The sequence below is a fragment of the Dromiciops gliroides genome, chromosome 4 (assembly GCF_019393635.1).
Source record: "Dromiciops gliroides isolate mDroGli1 chromosome 4, mDroGli1.pri, whole genome shotgun sequence".
NCBI lineage: Eukaryota > Metazoa > Chordata > Mammalia > Microbiotheria > Microbiotheriidae > Dromiciops > Dromiciops gliroides.
In genome coordinates this window covers 302,050,525-302,058,985 of record NC_057864.1, presented here as the reverse complement: position 1 = coordinate 302,058,985, position 8,461 = coordinate 302,050,525, and positions in this window count along the sequence as shown.

The window sequence follows — 8,461 nt, the reverse complement described above, 5'->3', positions numbered from 1 at the left end:
GATTATTGTTCCAGGAGTAAGAGATAGAAAGTGGATGAGGGAAGGACCCAAGTCTACTGGTAGAGCAGATGGCAAGATGGCTGGATGGATATAAAGCATGAACTGGTTTGAGGCAGTCTAGAAATAGTAGGTTAGGTGACCTTACACATTCATTTGCTCAACAATCAAGACAGCTCAGCTCCAGGATTAAAATTTCAAAACTGATCAAATGAACCACCCCAGGAACTGGAAACATGGTTTCTTGGGGTTCCACATAGAGGATACTATTCCAGATTAGGTTGGGGGAGAAGAGGGCCATCCTCATGATAATGCTGTAAAATAAGCTGTATTTGTTTGTCTCCATTTTGCAGATGAGAAATCAGGTTTGGAGAGTGATTTGCCCATGGCCATACAAGTAGTAAGGGTTGGAGCTAAGATTCAGTTCTCTGTCTATGTGACTCCAAATTTAGTGTGTGTGTGTGTGTGTTGTTTTTTTTCCTTCTACAACATACTATCTCACAATTCAATCTGAAAAAAAGGCTGCCTTCCGTGGATATTCATTCTGTATACAGAATTGTCCTTGTAATAGGGATGTTGAAGAGGTATAGTTTCAGTGGCCCCTTTCCCCTCCAAAATGTCTGTCCCACCACTGGCTGATGCCTCAAATTTCACTATTAGAGTTTCATACTTTTTGCATTTATAAAGCACTTTATATTTTACAGTCACCTTATTCACAGTTATCTTCCCTTTGAGCTAGATGGTATATACAGCATTTTTTTTTTCTTTGGTCGGGGCAATGAGGGTTAAGTGACTTGCCCAGGGTCACACAGCTAGTAAGTGTCAAGTGTCTGAGGCCGGATTTGAACTCAGGTACTCCTGAATCCAGGGCCAGTGCTTTATCCACTGCGCCACCTAGCTGCCCCGGTATATACAGCATTAACCTGATATTACAAATCTAGAAACAAAGCCTGAAAAAGAGTCAACGATGTGTAGTTATAATCAGGTTTTCTGATATAAGAATTTAACCCCTGTACAAATTCAAAGACAATCTAGGAGACGGAACACAATTAAGCCATTTCTGTCATTAAAACTTAATGAGTTTGGGGCAGCTAGGTGGCACAGTGGATAAAGCACCAGCCCTGGATCCAGGAGAATCTGAGTTCAAATCCAGCCTCAAACACTTGACACTTACTAGCTATGTGACCTTGGGCAAGTCACTTAACCTGCATTGCCCTCCCCCCCCCCCTCCCCCCCCACCCCCCACAGGAAAAAAAAAAGACTTAATGAGTTTATCAGAGCAGGTTTTGATAAAGAAGAGGTGGAGAAAAGAACATGAGGGCAAAACAATAAGGGAAGGCATAGGAAGGGAAAGGCTATAAGCACCAAAGAAGCAGCTCATCTCAGGGAATGGCTGAACAAATTATTCTATGTAACTTGGGAACTGACATATCACTTTCCAGCAATTTCCAGTGACTTACTCTTTGGAGACATTATGGAAATCCTTTGTCAGTTTGCAGGGTTGGTTGGTTGGGTTTTTTTTTTTTTTTTTGGGGGGGGGGGCGTTTTTGGAGAGGGAAAGGTTTCCCCAGGCTATATCAAATGCTATATTGGTGTATTAACTGACCATTTTCTATTTTTTAATGTGTTATTCTAATATAATTTACTTGTCAGTGCCACATTGTGGGAAGAACATTGGTCTTGGAGTCAAAAGATTTGGCTCAATGTCCTATGAAATTTATTAGCTGTGCCACATTAGGGGAGATACTTGTCCTCTCTGGGCTCTAGATTCCTCATTTAAGATCTGGATGTGATGATATTTGCATTACCTACCTCAAAGGGTTTTTGTGAAGAAAGTGCTTGGTAAATCCAAAAGAGCTATGTGAATGTGAGTTATAGTTATTATAATTATTACAGTCTGTAGGTATTCAATCAGCTAATCAGTCAAGAAAACATTTATTAAGTACCTACTATGTGTCAGGCACTGTGCTAGAGATACAAAGATGAAATAGTCCCTGCCCTTGAGGAACTTATATGCTATAAAGGAAGACAACATACATATACATAGGTGTATGCAAGAACCATTTGGAAAATATATATATATATATATATATAAGGTAACCTTAGGGAGGACACTGGGAGCTGAGGGGAGGGAGGTATAGTAGATTAGGAACATATAACCTCAGTCCCAAAGCCCATTAGTATGGGACTCTCACTTTATTGATGGAGATGAAGACCCCTTGTCTCTACCAGTAAGGAGAGAGTCCCATACCAATGGGCTTTGGGATTGGGGTTACACTTAGAAGGTGGTACTTGAACAGAATCATGAAGGAGATCAGGAATTCCAAAGGCAAAGGTGGGGAGGAATAGATTACAGGCATGGGGAACATCCAATACAAAGACAGAGATGAGGGATGGACTATTGTGTGTGAGGGATAGCAAGGAAGCCAAGATGGCTGAACCACAAAGTAAATGGATGGAAAGTAATGTACAAAAAGTCTGGAAAGGTAGAATGGGGGCAGGTTGTAAAGTGCTTTAAATGTCAAATAGAGGTACTTATATTTGATACAGGAGGTAATAGGGAGTCACTGAAGTTTACTGTGTGTAGTGGGGCAGACTTGGACTTTAGGTACTATATTGAGATCAGATATATAAAACCATCTGGGCTTACCATCTTCATTGTGTGTTCCTTTTCCCAATGTTTAGAACTCCCTATATGTGACTATATGTGACCAGCACTATATGTGATCACAGGCCAGTCATTTCATTACTTTAGGCTTCAGTTTCCCCGTGATGATCTCTTCTAGCTCTAAATTGATGACTCCACGACCTATGAAATAGCCCACTGAAGGTACTGAACAAGAGGCTTGGTCTCCACAATAATTCTCTCTGATTCCCACTTCTCCCACCTCCTTTCTACCATAGCTTATTTATTGGAAGTGCCATCTCTTATGGGTCTGTTTTCTCTTTTCTAAATTGAACAAGCAAGCTTCCTAATCTGATAAAGTGGTCACTATTAAGCTGTTAATGAGTGTGTTAAAATAATAGACATTCTTTTTCTCCTTCACTCTCAGGTTTTTGATAGAGGCTTCCTAAAGATTTTGAGGAAGTGGTCTGGGTTAGATAGGTCTTGTAGCCACCCCCAAATCACCTTTTAAAAACCTCAACTGACTTTAAAAACTGGATTTGCAAACCAATTGCTACAAAAATGACATAGAAAAAAGCAATTCTTAAAGCTATATTTCAAACCATTCAAAGCCACATGATTTATTCAAAACTATCCAAAGTCTAACACATAGACAGGAGATCTTGCATTTTCTCCAGTAGTAGAATGCAGCCTTTTTTATTTCCACAAGAGGATAGTTAAGGATTTATATTAATTATTAACACTTAATTGGTGTAGGATTCAAAGAAACATACTTCAGAGAGATTACAGAATGTACTGAGAGGTGCATGCTCAATGAAACTGTTACGGATTCACCATCAACCATGAGCACTCTTTGGTGCCAATTTTATAATGAGATCCAATATCCTAGCATTATAGATTCAGAGCTGAATGGGGCCTTAGAGATCAACTAGTTGAAACCTTTCATTTCACTGATAAGGCAACCAGTGCTCAGAAAATTAAATCACTTGCTGTAGTCACAAAGACACTAAGTATCTGAGCCAGTATTTGAACTTCAGTACCCTGATAGCAAAGGACAGCTAGGTGGTACAGTGGATAGAGTGCCAGGTCTGGAGTCAGGAAGACTCATCTTCCTAAATTCAAATCCAACCTCACGCACTTACTAGCTGTGTGACCCTGGGCCGTTCCTTATCTGTAAAATGAACTGGAGAAAGAAATGGCAAACCACTCCAGCATATTTGACAGAAAACCCTAAATGGGGTCACAAAGAGTTGGACACAACTGAAATGACTGAACAATAACAACTCTGACACCAAGTTCAAATGTTCTATACCCCATAAAGGACTGAGGGCCAGGCAGTTTTCAGTGCTCTTCATATAAATTAGAGGTCTCCATCACAGATTTTTAGACATATAAAATTCATCCTAATGGTAGCTAAAACCTGCCAGGTGGCCATCACTTTTCCCAATGTTCAAGTGTCCAAGAAAATGACGAATTAGGTCAGAACGCTGAATAAGTGGACTTAAACTAAGAGTTTTAACTTTTTCTTTTGCATCATGGGCACTTAGGGCAGTCTGGGGAAACCTGTGGACCCTGTGATAGGACCAGTGGCTTCCCTGACCCTGATGCAGTTTTCTCCCCTCATGTAATCTAATTGGCCCCTGCTTCTCTGATCCATTTTCCTCATCTAGGGGCATAAAAGGTCCTAGGTTCATGTAGTCTGGTTTTAGAGAAACTGAGTGGCATTATATCTTTCTTGCATATCCTTGTCATCCCAATATCAAACTTGAACTAAAAAGGTGCTGGCTTTAAAGTCATATATATAACAGGCCTCTTCTCAGAATAATGCTTTTAAATGCTTAAAATAAAATACATGAAACTACAAAGAAACCCAGATATATTGAAATATAGTCACCAAAATATCTATTTTTTAAAATCAAGTTTAGGGGGCAGCTAGGTGGCACAGTAGATAAAACACTGGCCCTGGATTCAGGAGGACCTGAGTTTGAATCCTGCCTCAGACACTTGACACTTACTAGCTGTGTGACCCTGGGCAGGTTATTTAACCCTCATTGCCCTGCAAAAAACAAAAACAAGTTTATAGACCTTCAGATGTCTGGGCTACTCTCTTGCATCTGGTACAATCTGTCACTTTTAGCCAGAAGGTTAAACAAAGAGGTTATTATTGTTCAGCTATGTCTGACTCTTCAAAACCCCTTGCCCCATACTGTCCATGAACTCTCTTGGCAAAGAAACTACGTGGTTTGTCATTTCTTTCTCCAGTGGATTAAAGTAAATAGCGGTTAAGTGACTTGCCCAGGGTCACACAGCTAGTAAATATCTGAGGCCAGATTTGAATACAAGTCTTCCTGACTCTAGGCTCAGCACTCTATTCACTAAGCCACAGAGCTGCTACTCTTAGGTAGAAGCAATTCTCAGTGTTGTTCAAAAACAGTCCCAAGAATTAAAATATACACACACACGTGTGTGTATGTATGTGTCTCTATGCTACTTGCAAGAAGATTAAAATCAATCAAGAAAGAAGTTCCTTAGGGTTTTAGAGGCTCCCTGAAAAAATCAAAACTAAACAAACAAAACCAAAACAAAACTTTATACTCCTTCTGCCCAAAAGGCCCACAGCTGTATTCCAGATCAATTCACCTTCAGGCAAAGTTAATCCCTATCTGCACCAGTCTTGCACCAAAACATCCTTGCTTGTAGCAGCCATGACTGATGTTGTGGGAGGTGGAGGAAAATAGGGGGAAGGGATGGTGGTAAACACATGCCACCCCAGTTCCATCATCCTAATCCACAACACCAGATTAAGATCAAGGTCTTTAATTGTTGAAGTAAAGCAAAATTGCTAATAAAAGATGAATATTAAATAAAAGTCAAGCTAAGGCAAAACTAAGTAATTTATCAGAAGCAAATGGGATAGGCAATTGATTGGGAAAGTGTAAGATTGGCTTGCTTCAGGAAGTGCCAATTTGAGATTATATGGCATGAATTTGTAGTGGTCCCAATCATCATGGTTTTGTGGTCACCAACTTGTCAAGTTTGCAGGACAAGAGGGTAAGGGATCTGAGTGTAGAGGATAGTATAGAGTTGAACGAATTCGCCAATGGATTAAGAGAGGAAAGGGAAGAAAGTGTAGGCAGTATAGGGGTGATAGTCTAATGAAGGAGAGAAGAGTAGAAGGGATAGAGATCATTGTGAGGATGAAGATCAGGGTTAAGGGTTCTAAGGCAGAGGGAAAACTTGAATGCTATAAATGTTATGAACAGATCAAAGAAACTGAGAGTTCATGGACACCAAAGTGAAACATTTGTAGATAATGTTAAGATGAAGGTCATGGCCTTGTGTACCTAACATTTAGCAGAAAAGTAAGCCATGGGAATTGAGTATACTGAGGAACTGGGAAGTTAAAGTGTAATGTGAGCATCATCTACTACACTGCTCCCCTTTTTGACTATTACGTACTAGTGTACTCCCTTGCCCTTGCAACATCATTTAAGCTATTTTACCACTGAAAGATGAAATTGCTGTTTCTGGAACTAGATTGTCACAGGGTGCTATGGCACAAACTGTGCCTTCTGGTTACCAAAGGGGCCCTCTACATAGTCAGGGCACTTTAGACTTGTTAGATGAGGCTGCATGCATCATCATACCCTGCCTTCCTAACTTGATGAGTCCATCACTTGAGGAATAGCTGAACAAATTATGGTATAGAAATGTAATAGAATACTATTTTACTGTAAGAAGTGATGAAAGAGCTACCAAGAGGCTATGATTAGAGAGGAATCCCCAGCCAAATTTACTTTGTTAAACAATGCATGCTTAACTTCATCTTCTTCATCATTATTGTAGTCAACATTGTCTTGAATGTCCACTGTTTGCAGGAACTTGGATACAATAACTACTAAAAATATTTTCCCAGGATGTGGAGCATCTGTTCTATATAAAAATATAAAAGCATTAAGCATCGTTTAAAACTAAGGTGTCTTCACACTTTGAAAAGATATCAATTAGTGAGAAAAAGATGATGATACTTACATACCTGTGAAGAAGATCCAGAAATACTAATCTGAATATAAGCAGTTGCTGTGGACCCTGTTTTCCAAACAAAATAGTTCTTTACTAACTTGTGAATACTTATCAGAAGGGAAGTGAAGATAATAGAATGTAAGGTCCTCGAGGCAAGGGACTATTTCATTTTTTATACCAAATCCCCAGCGCTTGAGGCAGCTAGATGGCACAGTAGATAGAGTGCTGGGCTTGAAGGCAGGAATACCTGAGTTCAAATCCAGCCTCAGACACTTACTAGTTATATGACTTTGGGCAAGTCACTTAACCCTGTTTACCTCTGTTTCCTCATCTCTAAAATAAATTGGAGGAGGAAATGGTAAACCATTCCAATATCTTTGCCAAGAAAATCCCCAATGGGGTCACGAAGAGTTAGACATGACTGAAGCAAATAAACAACAAAATCTCCAGTGTCTACCTAGCACAGTTGCTAACATATTGGTCCTTAATAAATGTTAAATTCTAAGACACTGATATAGACACATACAACATGGAGAAGTAAGAGAATAAAAAATATTTCTTTTTCTCAAAAACAAATCTACTACTCATTATTTCTACTGAAGTTTATATTTTAGATTTGTAACTGTCCTAGTGATATATGCAGCAGGCAAGCTAGCCTAGCTAAAGCAGCAAAGCATCTGGAGGGAGAAACAGGAGGCAGCATGTACCAGGAAGGTCAAACCAATGTCACAACCTCCTCTTACTCTTAAGTAGAGACAGCCTAAGAACTTGCACCTAAGAGCTGAAAGAATAATAGTACACCTTGAATAATTGCCCTTCTAACCTTCTTCCTCAATCAAGCAATCAATCAAATAATGAACATTTATTAAAAGTCTACTATGTTCCAGGTACTACACTAAGGTGCTACCTCCCCCCACCTCTAGCCATTATCCAAGAAAACCATCAAATGGTTCAACATCAGAAACTGATATGGTTTTTATCAGTAGGAAATGGCATTAAAGAAGATGCATTACCAGCTGCTTTGTCAGTGTACCTTAAGGATGACTGGACCTTTCTGTCTGACTCATTTATGTCATTTTCCCCATTTGAATATGAACTCCTTGGGAGCAGAGCCTGCCTTATATTTCTGTCTCTATCCCCAGCCCTTAGCACAGTTCGTTGCACAAAGAAAACAATAAATGAGTTTTCACTCACCCACTTACTTATTCACTCATTTATTCATCCACTCATCTATTCTAGTGTCATCTCAGCAGATATTCCTGCTAGCCTGCTTTTCGCAGAGTCTTATGGGTATGAGAACAAAGCTGTTGTTCATTTCTCAACATATGGCTTGCAGTTGCAGAACTTTGGGAGTCTAATGGGATCAGGAACCCCTGTCCTTAAGGCAAGGGCTGTCCCTACTTCAGATGTCAGTGCTCAAAGTTCCCCTTCCTTCCCAAAGCCAGTGGTTAGATGCCATTTGTTAATGACCTAATGAGAGGAGGCAATAAAACTACTTTTCTCCCCAGTGAGATTCCCCATCTTATTCATGCCAACATTTTGTTTCCAAGTTTCCCATAACCACCTTATCTCTAGAGTTTACCACATCAAGTATCGAGAAAGAAGGTAATTTCATTTCACTCTTATTTCTTCAAAATACCAGCAGAATTATACAAAGAAAAAAAAGTAACTGATCAAGGGACATTCCAGTTTTAGGCCAATTACCAAGGTAAGTAAACTGTGATCTTTCATTCAGTGGGCCATTACTCTCAGCTAACCCAAACATAGGACTTGATTCAAGCATTTAAAGAGTGTGATTTTGACATGGATTTAAAA